The 16,185-nt window shown below is 38.6% G+C and overlaps 1 protein-coding gene and 1 pseudogene across 1 annotated transcript in view; both read left to right on the top strand.

The window, feature by feature from the left end:
* The window catches only part of PSPH (phosphoserine phosphatase), a 60,803-nt gene that overhangs the window by 11,796 nt on the left and 32,822 nt on the right, over positions 1–16,185 (top strand). The gene's annotated exons all lie outside the window — the stretch shown is intronic.
* Positions 8,352–8,470, top strand: LOC112485325 (annotated as a pseudogene).

The following is a 16,185-nucleotide window of genomic DNA, read 5'->3' as shown; positions in this document are numbered from 1 at the left end:
GTTGGTGGAGGCGGGGTTTCAGGGAATCCTCTGGCTGAGAGACCTCTGTTATCCAGTTTGATGATGTCATGGCTATGGTGGCGCTGTGTCTGGTGCACTGGGAGTGGAGAAGGCTCAACAGGGAACAATGAATATCGCAGGCATTTCCATACAGAGGCGAGTCTCCCTTTGGCCCTCACTCCGACAGTGTTTCCCTGTAAGTCTCTGGTGCCCCTACAGTAGCCGATTCGGCACTGGTGCTCAGAGCAAGAAGGTCCCTCACCATGAAAATCTGCTCATGGACATGGCCCCTTTAAGAGGCTTCTGCCGCTCCGTCTCACCCAGCTACTTGAGACCGGGCAGCCCTGCATCCTTGCCTGTCCTATCTTCTGTTGTTGCAGGATGCTTTCTTGGATTTCTCCCTAGTTGTATGGCTTGTTCATCTAGATCCCAGGCGATTTTTCTTGCTGCTGCTCCTTGTTTCCGTCACAACTTTGGTCGCCAGAGGGATGAACAGAGCCTCTATCATCTACACCATTTTTTTCTCCTCCCTATTCTTGTTTATCTTTTTTAAAAGACCAGCTTCTGTTTTCTGTCATTTTTTTTAGACTCTTTATTTCTGATCTAATCTTTATATTTTCTTCCTTCTACTCACTTTGTGCTTTGTTTGCTGTTGTTTTTCTATTTCCTTTAGGTGTAAGGTTAGGTTGTTTGAGATTTTTATTTTTTCTTAAGATAGGCCTGTGTTGCCATTAATTTTTCTCCTAGAACTGCTTTGGCTGCATCCCATAGATTTTTGGGTTATTGCGTTTTCATTTTCATTTGTCTCAAGGTACCTTTTGATTTCTTTTCTTGATCTCATTGTTAACTTATTTGTTGTTTAGTAGTATATTATTTAACCTCCATGTGCTCGTGTGCTTTTCAGTATTCTTGTAATTGATTTCTAGTTTCATACGTTTTTGATCACAGAATATGCTTGAAATTATTTCAGTCTTAAATTTACTGAGACTCGTTTTGTGGCTTAACATGTCTATCCTGGAAAATGTTACCCATGCATTTTAAAAAATGTATATTCTACTGGTTTGGGGTGAAATGTCCTAAAACTATCAATTAAGTCCATCTGGTCTAATGTGTCATTTAAGTCCACTGTTTACTTGTTGATTTACTGTCAGGATGATTTATCCATTGATGTCAATGAGTTGTTAAAGTCCCCTATTCTGACTGTATTACTGTTGATCTCTCCTTTTATGTCTATCAATATTTGCTTTACATATTTAGGTGCTGCTATGTTGAGTGCATAGATGTTTACAAGAATTATGGTCTCTTGTTGGATTGATCCCTTTGTCATTATTAAATGTCCTTTTTCATCTCTTGTCACATCCCTTGTTGTATAGTGTATTTTTTCTGATATGAATTGCTATTTCATATTCCATCCCTTTACTTTAGACCGTGTGTCTTTTGATCTGAAGTAAGTTTCTTGTTAGCATATGTGTGGGTCTTGTTTATTCATTTAGCCACCCTATGTCCATTGACATATAAAGTAATTATTGATAGGTATGTAATTATTGCCATTTTATTGTTTTATGATTGTTTTTATAGTTCTTCTCTGTTCTTATTATCTTTCTTTCTTCTCTTGTATGTTGATGACTTTCTATAGTGTTGTGTTTGGATTCCTTTCTCTTTGTTTATTGTATATGTCTTATAGATTTTTGGTTTGTGGTTTCCATGTGCTTCCTATTTACCATGCAATGTTTATAACAAAAGCCTATTTCAAGTTGACGGTCACTTATGTTTAAACATTTTAAAATTACTACAGTTTATACTCACCCCCTCCATATTTATGTTTCTGCCATCATTTTTTACTTCTTTTGTGCAGCTATATATGTGTATATCCCTTAGTTTATTATTGTAATTACATATGATCTTTCTATTTCTGTCTTTTAATCTTTGTAATACTTTTATTATTGGTTGAATCACTGCTTTTACTGTTTGCCTTTGTCAGTGAGAATTTTTTCCTTTCTAGATTTTCTTCTTCATATTTTTTATTTTTTCTCTTTGTTTTAAAGAAGTCCCTTTTATGTGTCTTGTAATGCTGAATGAGTGATGAGGAACTCCTTTTTTTTTTCTTGTCTAGGAACCTCTTTATCGCTCCTTCAATTCTAAGTGATAGTCTACTTGTTAGAGTTATCTTGGTTGTAGGTCCTCGCTTTTCATTACTTGGAATATTTTGTGTCAGTCCCTCCTGGGCTGCAAAATTGCTGTTGAGAAATCAGCTGACTGTCTTATGGGAGCTCCCTTGTACAAAACTAACTGCTTTTCTCTTGCTGCCGTTATGATTCTCTCTTTGTCTTTAACCTTTGGCATTTAAATTATGATGTGTCTTGGTGTGGACCTCTTTGGGTTCATCTTGTTTGGGACTCTCTGCTCTTCCTGGACTTGTATTTCTATTTTCTTTGCCAAAGTAGGAAAATTTTTTGTCATTTTTTCAAGTATTTTAATCCCTTGCTTTCTCTCTTCCCCTTTTGGTACCCCGTGATGTGAATGTTGTTACACTTGATGTTGTCTCAGAGGTCCCTTAAACTATCCTCATTTTTTTAGGATTCTTTTTTCTTTTTGAAGTGGTATTGGGTGTTTCCCATTACTTTGTCTTCCAGATCACTGATTTTTGTCATTGCTTCATATAATCTGCTGTTAATTCCCTCTAATGTATTCTTCATTTAGTTACTGTAGTCTTCATTTCTTACTAGTTCTTTTTATGTTTATACCATTTGTATGTTTTCTATCTCTTTATTGAAATTCTCACTGAGTGCATCTATTCTTCCTTTAAGTTCCTTGAGCATCCTTATAGACAATGTTTTGAACTCTGCACCTGGAAGATTGCTTGATTCTATTAGATCTTTTTCTGGAGTTTTATCTGGTTCTTTTGTTGGGATGTTTGTCTCCTTATTTTGACTGACTCTGTGAGTTTGTTTCTATGTATTAGGTCGATCTGATATATGTCCCAGTGTTGGCAAGGTGGCCTGTAGTAGTTGTCCTGTGGGGCGCATTCGCACAGTCTCCTTGGTTACTTGATCTGGGTGCTCCAGTGGCTTGTGTGTGCCCTCCTGTTATAGTTGAACCTTGATTGCTGTTAGCGTGTCAGTGGATAGGATTGACCCTCAGGCTGACCGGCTGTGAAAAATGGCCATGACTACAGCAGATGAGCTTTTGTGCAGGGACTAACTCCATGGAGTAGGATTTGCTTAGTGGGGTTCTGGTGCCAGTCAAGTTCGCCCTTCAGGTGTATTGTTATTGGAGCCGGTTGAGTGGTGCTCTGGATAAGTCTGAAGCTGATCACCTGGTTTGTTGATTCTAGGGCCTTTTGGGAAGGTCTCTGGTGCAGGCCAAGGTCAGCCTCAGCTTGTGCTTGGCCCAGGGCCATCTGATAGGAGTTACAAAGTTGTTGGTTGCTGCCTATGCTTGGAAGAGGCTAGGCAACAAACTGAGGTTGCTGCCATTAATCCAGCCTTGGGGCCACTTAGCAAGAGGTGCAGGGCATGCTGAACCCAGGCATGGCTTCTTTGTGGTTTATGTAACTTTGAGAGGTTTTAGGAAAATCTGAAGTATGAGGTGAGGAAGGCTGCTTGTTTGGAAAAGGTGCTGAAAGAGCTTCTGTCTGGGTTTGTAAGTTGGATGAGATCTCAGTCTATCACCAGGGTGAGATGGATGGTGCTATCCAAGTTAATGGAGAACTCAGATTGGTGCCCACTTGTACCTGCCAACTGTGTGTAGGTACAAGTGGTGTTTGCCAGCACTTCTGTTCCCTGAGAGAACTGCCCTGACCCCTTCAGCCCTTGCCCTGAAACTAGGCAATTCTGCTCCTCCTCATATGTCTCTGGTGCATTTTGAGCTGCTGTCCCAATACCGCGGACAGCAAACTCTCATAGCAAGAGATTGTCTTTGGTTCCTGTAAGACCTAGGTCTCCAGCAGCCCTCTGCCTGATTCAGCTGCAATTCCCATTGATTTTCACAGCTAGGTGTTACGGGAACTTCTTTTCCCTGCACTGGAGCCCTGGCCTGGGGAGCCCTGTGTTGGGCTGGAACCCCTCACTCCTCGGGAACCTTTGCAGCTGAAATGTCCCTTCCACTTCTTAACCACCACATGTGCGTATGGGACCGACTCATTTTGTGTCTTCGTCCCTCCTACCAGTCTTGTTGTGGCTTCTTTATATCCTTAGTGATTGATAGGAATTCTTTTCGTCTAGTCTTCAGGTGGTTCTCAGTGATGGTTCTGTAATTTAGACATACTCGTGGAAGGAGGTGACTATGTAGTTTACCTACTCCGCCACCTTTACCTGAAGCTATCTATTACCCCAAAACTTAGCAGCTTAAAACAACAGACATTTATTTTCTCACAGTTTCTGTGGGTGAAACATTTGAGAGCAGCTTGTCTGGGTGGGTCTAGCTTAGGGGTTGTAGTTGGTCAACGTCAATTTACTTGAAAGCTTTATTGGGGAGGATCTGCTTCCTAGCCCACTCACATGGTCGTTAGCAGGATTTAGTTCCTTGAGGGTTGTTGGACTGAGGGCCTCAGTTCCTCACTGGCTGTATGCTGGAAGTCCCCTCAGTTCTGCCACATGTACCTATTCATAGGGCAGCTAACAACATGGCAGCTGCCTGCCTGCAGAGTGAAGAAGGATGGGGGTAAGATGGAAGTCACATTCTTTTGCTTTGTTTTGAGATTAACTCAATTAGAAACAGATCATTTTTATTTTGAATTAATCTGAAATAATTATGGATTCACAGGAGTTTACAAAAAAATATATAGAGAAGTCTCATGCGCTCTTTCTTTTCCCATGCTCCTTCTCTTGGGCCAATATCACTAGGAACGGACATTGGCACAATCCATAGAGTTTATTCAGATATCAGTTATACATGCACTCATTTGTGTCACAGTCTAATTTTGAAAGTGATATAACCTCTGCCTCATTCTATACACTGAAAGAGAGTTACTAAATCCAGCTCATATCATAATCAAGGGCGGGTGGTTATAGAACACTTTGGAGTTGTACCAGGTGAGTTCACTGGGAGCCATTTTAGAGACTGCCTACCACATTTGTGAAATTTTTCTCCTATGTTTTAGAAGTTTTATAGTTGTAGCTTTTATGTTTAGGTGTTGATTAATATCAAGTTAATTTTTGGCATTGGATTGCAGGTCAGGGAAGAATATGAGTTCTAAGATTTCTATATTTTATTACAATTACCAGGTAGGATTTCAATATAATAATGACCATAGTCCTGTTATTTTCATGTTTGTGAAACAAAATAGAAGGGACTTTTAAAATACATGCCCAATTTTAAAAAAGAGTCAAGTAGCAATGTACAAATTCCAAACTAGAAGAGAAATAGAGCAGGCCTTTATAATTAAAACAATCCTCTTTTAGATGTAAACGGTTCAAAGGAGAAAGAGTAAACTATAGTAAAGAAGCAAATTGGAAATAGCACTTTTGTTGTCCTGCTATTCCAGGCAATGGGTCCTCTCAGGATTAATAACATCAGGGGAGTCTCTTCTAGGCTGCAGCTCTCCCTGGTCTGTAGGGAAGTGGGATTCAGAACACCTGCAGAGGCCAGTCATGCTCAGGAGAATGGGAAAAGAAGTGCTAGACTTGCATCTCCAGGTACAGGGCTTTGAATACACCTCGTACTCCTTCACTGGAGTATTAGTCCATGTCACTCGGGTGAGAGAAAGGGTACACTGAACCCTTTCTGATTTCTGTAAGGACTGTATTTGAACCTTGTGAATTATTTATTTCTATTCTAGTTACCTTCCTTTTCAGTCTTTTTATTGTTGTTTTTTCTTGCCTAATGTTCTTAACTGTTTTTTTTTAATCTTTTATTTTTCTTCATATATTTTGCACCTTTATCTACATACTTGCAGTTTTAATTATGAGGACTGTAATTCATATTGTTGGCTTTGTTCCCTTGTTATTGGGAAGCACTACTCTTCTTTGACTTGGAATGCTGTCAACTGTGTCTCCTCATTTTGAAGACAACAGGGGCTTTTTTGTAGAGTCTGTAATATACCTCTGTTGGCTTCTCTGTATTTGCATTTTGTTCTCCCAGTAGATCCTCTGCTAATCAGGTGTAGGTGATTTCCTGTCAGACTGGAAGCTTTTGCAGAATCAAAACCACAGAAAAGACTATGTTTAACTCCTCTGCAGTGCTTGAAGGAGGCAGAAGTCAATTGTGTCCCAAAGGAACCAGTCTTAGGAAACATTGCTTCTGACTCTTTTTTGTACCATTCCTAGTTGGAGGGAGTATAGCCAGTCTTCCTCTTTCTTCTCATGTGTCTGGATCTTGATGTTCATTTCTTTGTATTTTGTTTCTAGGTTCTTCTTATTCTTGCAGAACTCACGAGATCTCTCTTAAAGGAATTTGTAGTCAGAACTTTATGCTGCATTTTTATTGAGGAAAAAAACAGGTAGAGCAGAGTTAGGAAGCACTGGAGAAATGCAAGTCAGATTTGTCTTTTGTTGTCATTCTTATATGTTTGTCTATCAGTTATATGGTTACTCCTCACCTAAATTTTAAAATTGTCTTCTGTAACCTATGTGGTATGCATAAAATCTCAGGTCCCCCAAAGAATACTTGTTCTTTTTTTTTTTTAATCATAAAATGTATTATAAGTGAATTGCCGGGGAACCCTAGTCCTAGTTAGGGAGAATTGTAGTTACAAGGCCTGTGTGCTTGGTGCATCAGATATTTAATATTCAACCGATCAAGTTTGGAATAAGGAAAGTTTTTATTTTTTGAAATGGTACCATGACAAGAAGATGGGAGATTTCTAGCTTTCTCAAATCCATCTTAAGAACTCCCCAAGTTTCTGTGCCCAATAAACAGGGAAAGGAGAAGAGGTGGGGCAAGAAATGGGACCCAAGGAAGAGGAGGAAATCTCCAGATCTCTTGGTTCCCAGTTAGTCAGACCATAAATTACTTGAGTCTTAGGTAGAACTCTTCCAGTCAATTAGCATATCTGAGGGCATGCAGGCTGGAAAGGCAGAGTCAGGGAGAGAAGCAGAAGCATTCTATCCTATTACAACCCCAGCCCCCTTTTTTTGTTCATCCTTCAATCTTGAAGGAAGTAGGGCTACCAGTTCCTGCTTCAATCAAGAGGGAGGATTAGTTTATAAGACAGAGTTAGATTTGTCTCCCTATTGTGCCCCTCCTATCTGGCTCTTACAATCTTACACACCCACCTCTTCCACAAAGGTCCCTGAGCCTTAGAGGAGGCATTCTGGGTGTTCAATTTACATGCAGAGACCACAGCAACGGTAGAAGAAGCAGTAAGGATACCTGTACCCTAATATGAGAAAAATAAAAAGTAATGAACACAGGCAGCAATAACCTGACAGATTCTCCTGGCCTGCAGTACCTCTGATGATGTTATCAGGTACTCAGGAAAGCTCTTACACAGTATCAATCACTGAGATCATTAAAGCCTGAGCTGTTGTGATGATTTCTCCTGTTTACATCGTGTTGTCCAGCTGCATTCTGCAATTGCAAGGCTAAAAACAAAAACAAAAACAACAGTTTTAATTTTTAATAATTCCAAGGCAAAGAGTGAGAGAAAAAGTGAACCACTAGTTAAGAGGGTTATAGCCAAACACTTCCACCAGAAAATTTCAGGATCCAGCCCAGTCTACAAGTGAAAAATAAACCTTTAAAGACAGTTAACTGAACTAGAATTTACTATCCACAATTCTACATTATAGTCTCTATCGAAACAATTTTTCTCTGTAAAATCACACCCATTTTTACCAAAGATAGCCAAATTAAGACTAATTCATTGCATAAGTCTAACTTCAGTAAACTTGGCCTTTTAACTTGCATAAGTGCATTAATAGCAGTTGATCATATAAGCTCCCTTAAATCTGCTTTGTTGGGATTTCATAAGGAATCTTTAGATTGAACTTCAAGTAGCCTCTCGGAGCTAAGAAACCAAGCCACATCCTTGCCATCAGACCTTGCCTACAATACCTATAGAATTGGGTGAATTCCTCAGGTTCTTGAGGTCCCTAAAACATCTTGAGGTGCTTCCTTTGCCATCTCCTAGGAAAGCAACCTTCATTCCTTACCTGGAAAGACTGCTGTGAACCATATAGGCAAGGTATCAGGCTGTTTTTCCAAGGGGCTTTTATTGGCTTCTTAATTAAGTCAACCTTAATTACTTAAAGCTTTTTGATGACATCAGGAGTCAGTGCATGTCTTTCAAACACAACATCAGGAGTTTCCAATTGTACCCCATTATAAAGAGAACAGATTCTTATTGGATCTATGTAAATAACTATATTGCTATGAAAATAATAATACTCAGTAAGAGTTTCCAAATTCTGGTCTACGGCCATGCTACCCTGAATGAGCCTGATCTCGTATGATCTCGGAAGCTAAACAGGATCGGGCCTGGTTAGTATTTGGATGGAAGACCACCTAGGAAGACCAGGTGCTGTAGGCTTAAAATATAAGGGATTGTAAACTGACAAGGTCCTTGCAATCTGTGAGGTCAACCAAGGGTTGCCTTGCCTGAAAAATTTAAAAAATTAAAAAAATTTAAAAAATAAAGTTTCCAAATTCTGGAGGGATCAGGTAGGGAGAAAAATGTGAATATCTCAATACTGCTTACAAAGGCAAATTTTCCTAAACTGCTCCAAGTCACAAATCGCTTAAGAGAAACAAGTTTCCTTATATCTGGAAAACAAAGGACTTAAAAATCAGCAATATTTCAAACAAAACGTTATAAGAGTTATAATCATCTTCAGTTCATTCAGTCACACAATCAATACTTGTTTATCTTGATTATTTGCTAGTATTTCCATGAATCCAGTTATTTATTGGAGTTTTATAAATTTTCATTGAGCAAAAGTATAATCTGAATATTCACTCTCAGAAACCTATATCATAAAATAAACCAGAGTCCTCTCCATGGACCTTTCTGGAGATAAAACATACTCGCAAAAGGCATTAGAGTTAAAGAATGACTGTCTGTAGATGACAAAAAACTTAAAAGGACACCATTACAGATCTGATGATAATGCAATCAACAATGCAACTTGGCTTTTCTGTATCATCATGCCTACCCAGGGAAGATCACCATCTGAGTATTCAGGTTAGCACCCACCGCCACCGTTCTGAGTTTCTTTGAAAGTTCTGTCTCAGTCTCCATCATAAGCTGCACTGTTGTCTGTCAGACACTCCCTTCCCATATAAATTTCTTATCTTCATATCAAGGGGAAAACCTGAAAAGATTTTTCAGACAACTGGCATTTAACTGACTTGTTTATACAATTTTAAAAGAGCCACATTCTTTGCAATCTCCTGTAGAACAAAGCATCAAGTATTTCAAAAGGCAGCCATATGCTTCCTTTTATACTTTCTAAGACAGCTTAAGTTCTAACAATTTAAAAATCAAATTGTCACGTAGTTTTGTTTTTACTATTATTTTGACAGGTACAGAGCAGAGAATAAACCTAACAATGTCCACTTGTCCTAACTTACCACCATACTCATAAAACCTTTGTGATTCATTTTAACACACATGTCAATGTGCTTGGCAAGAATATAATGAATAAAATGGCAAGTAGTAAAATCTAATTTATTTCTAGAACACTGGAGAAACTTTATGGGGAGCACACACATACACAGCTTTAACTTTGTAGACTTTTGGTGATTGTTATATAATTTCTAGAACATCCATTTTACTATTAAGAATACATGTATACAAATGCATTGTTATTTCTTTATTTGATAAATCTTCCCATGTAATGTCAACATGCCAAACTAAGCCTAATTAGTTTAATATTTCTCTTTTATAAAGAGAGAAAACAAATCTTTTGTGGTGATATAGGACAGGGCAAATTTCCTCAAGTGGGGGGAGACCAAGCCCTGTATTGAGAGAAGAAAGAGTTCTTTGACAGAGAGTAGAAAGAATTCAACACACACGCCAAAGTAAAAGTCAAAAAGATAGTTAATTGGAGAAGAGGTAACACTCCATAGACAGAGCATGTTCTCCTCTCAGAGGCAGAGAGTAAGAGGGACAGTGAGAGAGAGACAAAGTAAAGGCACTGAGAGGGACCCTGGGTGGGGAATTCAGTTTACATGTCATTCTTTTGTTCCTGTGAGTTACAGTTTAAAGACTTTGTTTATCCATTTCCTTTAATATTGACATACAGTGAGGAAGGAGAAGGGGAAGAGTATGTAACTGAAAAGGTAAGAATATGTCATGTGAAAGGCCTGCTGGCAGTTCTCAGCCTTTAATCCATAGGTTCCCTATGGTTTTAGCCACAGGGAATGAACGATTTTATTTTGTGTATTGCAGCCACTTGAAAACTGTTTTTCCTGTTTCCCCTTCACAGGTGTGGGAAATGGGTTGTGAACAAATCTTCCTTTGTTCTGCAGGTGTCCTCATGGCCTGGCTGCAGTATAGCATATTGCAGTATCTGAATGTAGCTTAATTTAACATTTTTATTCTCTTGCTTCCTCCCTGTATTACTTGGATTCAGTCTATTTAATTTATGAAACATTTACTTAACACTTCTTGGGTGCAAGAAACAGAAATAGATAATTCAGTCAAGATCCCTACGCTGAAGGAACTCACATTTTAGGAGAGGAATGGGAGTGATTGATTCTCTGGGCTAGAGAGAACGAGGAAGGAAATAGTATAGTACAGGGAGGTCATTTAATCTGTACCTTAAAGAATAAATAGGAATTTGTTCACTAGATTTGAGGGATTAGGCGATTTCAGGCAGAGGGAACAGCATTTGCAAAGATGTAGAAGAATAAAAAAAATGACATATTTAAGGAACAAGAAGTCCTTTGTATTCCCTGAACATTAGTTTTGTGTGTGTGTGTGTGTGTGTGTGTGTGTGTGTGTGTGTAGTTGGAGGGAAGAAGAGCAATGGAGAGTAGATTTGTGAAATAGATAGGTGCCAAATCAGGAAGAGAATAAATGAATTGAATAACAGAGAAATTAATTTATATGCTAATGACAGGGATTAGATTAGCAAGGGCATCTTAAGGTTTGATATGATTAAGTCTGCACTTCATTTGATTCTAGAATCCTTAGCAGCCAAACTTGAATACAGACAGATACAATAACATAGTTAAAATGCAAATGGCCATGTTAAAAATGTCTTTACCTTTTAGTAATATATACTGAAATATTCTTGTATGAGATGATATGATTTAATTTGAGATAATGAGGGAAGGTGGATGTGTGTAGGTGTGATACAGTGATTTAGATTTTTAATAAGGAACAAATATTTGGTCTTTATCCCCATTTCTGGCAAGAGCTTCTAAAACCCTTGGAATTTCCTGTGGTGAGAGTAATGTGTCTCTTGTTATGGTAATGAGGTGACTTTTGGACTGTACCTAAGGGCAGGGGCTGTTTGCTAGGGGAGCAAACCCAGTGATTTGAGGATTGGAACTTTCAGTCCCACCTCCCTTGACCACCCTGCAGGGGAGAGGGTCTGGAGGTTGAGTTCAGTCATCAATGGCCAATGATTTAATCACTCGTGCTTTTATAGTGAAGCTGCCATAAAAACCCAAAGGGCAGGGTTTAGAGAGCTTCGGGGTTGGAGAATGTTTTACTTGGAGAGGGTGTGGAAGCTCTGTACCCTTCCCAAATACCTTGCCTTATGCATGTCTTCTATCTGGCTGTTCCTGAGTTATATGCTTTTATAATAAACTGATGATTTAGTAAATAAAATGTTTCTCGGAGTTCTGTGAGCCACTCTAGTAAATTAATCGAACCCAAGAAGGGGGTTGTTGAGACCTCCAGCCAAAAGCCAGTAGGTTGGAAGAACAGGTGACAACTTAGACTTGCAATTGGCATTTGAAGTGTGTGAGGGAGTCTGCCTTGGGTGACTGAACCCTAAACCTGTGGAACCTGATGCTTTCTCTGGGTAGATAGCGTCAAAATTGAGTTTAATTGTAGGATATGCTGCTGGTGTTAGAGAATTGCTTAGATGTGTAGGAACCTCCCCTCCGCCATGTTGGAATTGGGTTTGGACCCTTTTTTAGTGGGGTTGTTGTTGAAGCAAGATTTGTTACAATTGTTGAAGCAGGATGATGAATACATGGAGTTCATGTATTCATTTCTCTATGTTTTTATTAATTTGAAATTTTTCATAATAAAAATTTTTTAAAAATGGTTAGTTGTGTGTATGTAACTCATGGTTATATCATTTTGTTTATTCATTCAACTCTCAGAAGATAATTGAGCATTTACTCAAAAGAGGCTTAAAATAGGTGTTTTAGAAATTTTTGGATCTTAGTTTAAACAGCTTCTTATCCAGGAGTGGAGGTGACATGCACATAAATAAGTTTAAGATAAGTTGGAATATTATGAATTTATTATATTAATATATTAAAAACAGGTCTACATAAAGTACCATGGGAGTTCTGGGGAGAGATAGCGAAGATGGCATTTGAGCTTTGTCCATTCACTTAATTCAACAAATATTGAGCCCCATGGTGTGCAAGGTACTGTTTTCAGTCCTAATGTTACCGCTGGGGTGATGTGAAATCTGGCGTCGCCCCAGCGGCATGGCGGAGGACGGTGGTGTTGTGTGTTGTCCCTCTGTTCATCAAAATCCTTGATGCAGCAAAGAATTACAGATCGGTGAAATTTTTGAAAAGTAAGATTTATTGAAAGTACTTTTTAGAAGGAGATGGGCCATGCTAAGGAAGGTTTCAGCCCTGTGGAATTTGGGAGGTGAAAAGAAAAAACAAAGTACGCCCCAAAGGAGGAGTGGGTTTTCAGCAAGGAGAGCTGTAACAACTCAGAAATGGGAAGGTCTGTTTATATTTGGGCCATGATGGGAGGTCCTAGATGATTCCTATGTGAGGTTACCTTAACTGACAGCTGGCTGCTATATAACACTTTGCTTACTGGGCATGTGCTTACCCAGAATTGAGTCTGTTATAATTTGATTCATGAACTTCCAGGCATAGTTATAGTATTATAATGACAGTACAATGGATCTTAAATTGTGAGCAAATTAGGGTAGTACCTCCTGCATAGGCGTTTGTGGCTGGTGTAGCCAGCAGCTTTTTTGGCCCTTGTGCTCTAGGATTTGGGTTAATCCTAGGGGAGGTGCTTCTGGGAGGTCCTTAAGGAAGGTCTTCAAGGGAAGTTTCTATGGTTACAGAGCTGGGCCTTCGCTCCTGTGGCTCATGCCTGACTAACTATCTAATACTAAGGATCCAGCAGTGAACAAAGCTGATAAAGATCATACTCTTGTGAAATTTATATACTAAAGAGAGCAGGTAGACAATACGTAATAAACATAAATACATTTTCTCATACATTAGGAGATGATAGATGTTACAGAAAAATTGAAAAGTACAGCGTAATGAGGGAAATTAGTCATGTTGGGCATAATAATAGGGATGGGGAGGTTGGCTCACTGTAGGGTGGTCAGGGCTGGCTCACTGAAGAAGGTGAGATTTGGGCAAGCTCTTGAAGAGAGAGTTGGCCAAGTGGTTATTCAAATGAAGAGTATTCCCACTGAGGGCACAGCTGCCTGGTGTATTTGCAGAGCAGCAGGAGTATCAGTGATGGAGCAGAGTGAGTGAAGGGGAGATGAGTATGAAATAAGGTTAAACATGTAATGGGGAGAGCATGGCAGTAGTAATGGTGAATTATAGAATTATAATTCTTTAGAATTATAGATAATTGTGAGAACTTTTGCTTTTACCTTTAGTAAAATAAGGAGCCATTGAGGGATTTTGAGCTAGCAGTGTGACATGATTTGGCTTACAGCTTACAACGATTACTCTGGCTCTTGTGTTGAGAACAAATATTGGAGTAGGGGACCTTTTAGGAGGCTATTGGTATAATCTTCACAAAAAACGTTAGAGACTTGGGCCAGAGTGATAGCAGTGGATGTGGTGAGAAGTGGTCAGATTTTGGTTAGATTTTAAAAGTAGCAGCAACAGCATTTCCTGAAAGATTGGATGTGAGATTCAAGAGAAAGAGAAATGTCAAGGGGACTTGCCATTAAGAGAGTGAAGGAAGGCTACAAGAATGGCAGTTTTGATGGGGAAAGGAAGATCATGAGTTCAATTTTGGACATGTTAAGTTTAGGTTGTTTACTAAACATCTGAATGGAGCTCAGGTAGGTAGTTGGAATTTAGAGTTTGGGAGAGAGAGAGACTGGGCTACAGATATATATTTGGGAGTTGCTGTCATAGAGATTACATTTAAAGCCATGAGCCTCAGTGAATTCATCTAGGGAGTGAGTATAGGTAGAGAAGATCAAGAATAGACCATGTATAATTGCAACATTAAGAGGACAGAAGAGAATCAATCATCAAAGGAGCTCTGTCTCAAAGAAGGGTCAGTATGTGAACATGGGAAGCCATTCCTCTAAACTGAGGGATAAGTTTAAACAAGAGCATGATAGTAGGGGAAACAAGCAGATTGTAGATAACCAGTAGCATCTGTGTTTCGTATTTATGTATTTTTTTTAAACAATGTTTTTGTTGAAGCTTCATCCACATTTAGGTTGATAATGTTAGTGAAGAGTTTAAGATTCAACTAACTGAGTTTAATCAATTTACCCTTTCTTTCTCCCTTAGTGAGTCTCCAATTAAACTCATGTTTCCTATTTGGAGGTCTCTTATTAAGGTCAGCAATTAGGGCCAGATAGTAAATATTTAGGCTTTGCAGGCCATATAGTCTCTGTTGCAACTACTTGACTCATGTGTTGTAAGCAGCTATAGACATGTGAACAAATGAACGTGGCTATTTTCCAGTAAAACTTCACTTATGGACAATGAATTTTGTTTCATGTATAATTTTCTTGCATCTATAAAACAGAGTCACGTTAATGGAGTTGGAGCTGCCATTCTAGGAGAACTGCCTTGCACATCTTATGTCTCAAACCTATGTAATGTTAAAACAGGGTAAGATAACCCTGGATCTAAGACAGCATTGCATCCCAAACATCTGTTTGCAAAGATAACAAGGAATCAGATATTATGACTACTGGATTAATGACTACCAGACTGAAAATTAAAAACATTCTTTAGAATTAGCATCACTATGTTAGCTTATCTGCTTCTATGGAAATTCCTTCCTTTTATTGATGTAATTATTTCCCTTCCCTTTCTAATCAGAACACTATTTAGGTTTCTTTCTGAATCAGTGCTTCCAGAATAGCTATTCTTTTTTTTTTTTTTCACTTTTTTAAAATTTAATTTTATTATTAGTTTCAAGTATACAGTACCTTGGTTACACATTTATATAGCTATTCTTTTGGATATCAAATAAATGCTTGTTGCCTCTCACTTTGGCCTTTTATTTTTAAGTTGTATGTCGCAAAATATTATTCTTCCATTGATTTTGTTTTCAACTATTTAAAATATAAAAACAGGACATACAAAAGCAGGCATCAGGCTGGATTTGGCTTACTGGCTATAAAAGATATTTTTTTTCTGGGTCAGCTTAAACTACCAAATGCGTTGGTTAGAAATCAGTTACGTAGTAGACTGACCAGCTCCTTTTAGTCTGTTTTCAGCTGATGTCTATTCTAAATATAGCTTATTTATATCATTTGTGTGAACTCATTCATGACATATTAGTCACTTTGATGGGAGACTGGTTTAAGAAACCTCTAGGATCCTGTTCACCTCCAGGATTCTAGTCCAATGATTTTCTTTCTTTTATTTTTTTTTAAATAAAGTTTATTGGGGTAACATTGGTTAATACAATCATATAATTTTCAGAGGTACAGTATCATTTGACATCTGTATATTCTATTGTGTGTTCACCACCCAAAGTACAGTTTCCTTCAGCTACCATATATTTGATCCCCTTTACCCACTTCATCCTCCCTCTACGCCCCCCATATTTGATCCCCTTTACCCCGTCTTCCTCCCCTCTTCTCCCCCACCCCACTGGAAACCACTACTCTACATTCCTCTGGTAACCACTAGTCTATAGTCCATGTCCATGAATCTCTGTTTGTTTGTCCTGCTCATTTGTTGCTTTTAGGTTTATATCCCACATATAAGTGATATTATGTGGTTTTCAGCTTTTTCTGTCTGGCTTTTGGCTTAGCATGATTATTTCGAGGTCTATCCATGTTGTCACAAATGGCAATATTTCATCTGTTCTTATGGCTGAGTAATATTCCATTATATATATGTACCACAGCTTCTTTAGCC

The sequence above is a fragment of the Pteropus alecto genome, unplaced genomic scaffold (genome assembly GCF_000325575.1).
Source record: "Pteropus alecto unplaced genomic scaffold, ASM32557v1 scaffold68, whole genome shotgun sequence".
Taxonomy (NCBI): domain Eukaryota; kingdom Metazoa; phylum Chordata; class Mammalia; order Chiroptera; family Pteropodidae; genus Pteropus; species Pteropus alecto.
This window is presented reverse-complemented; position numbering and strand designations above follow the sequence as displayed.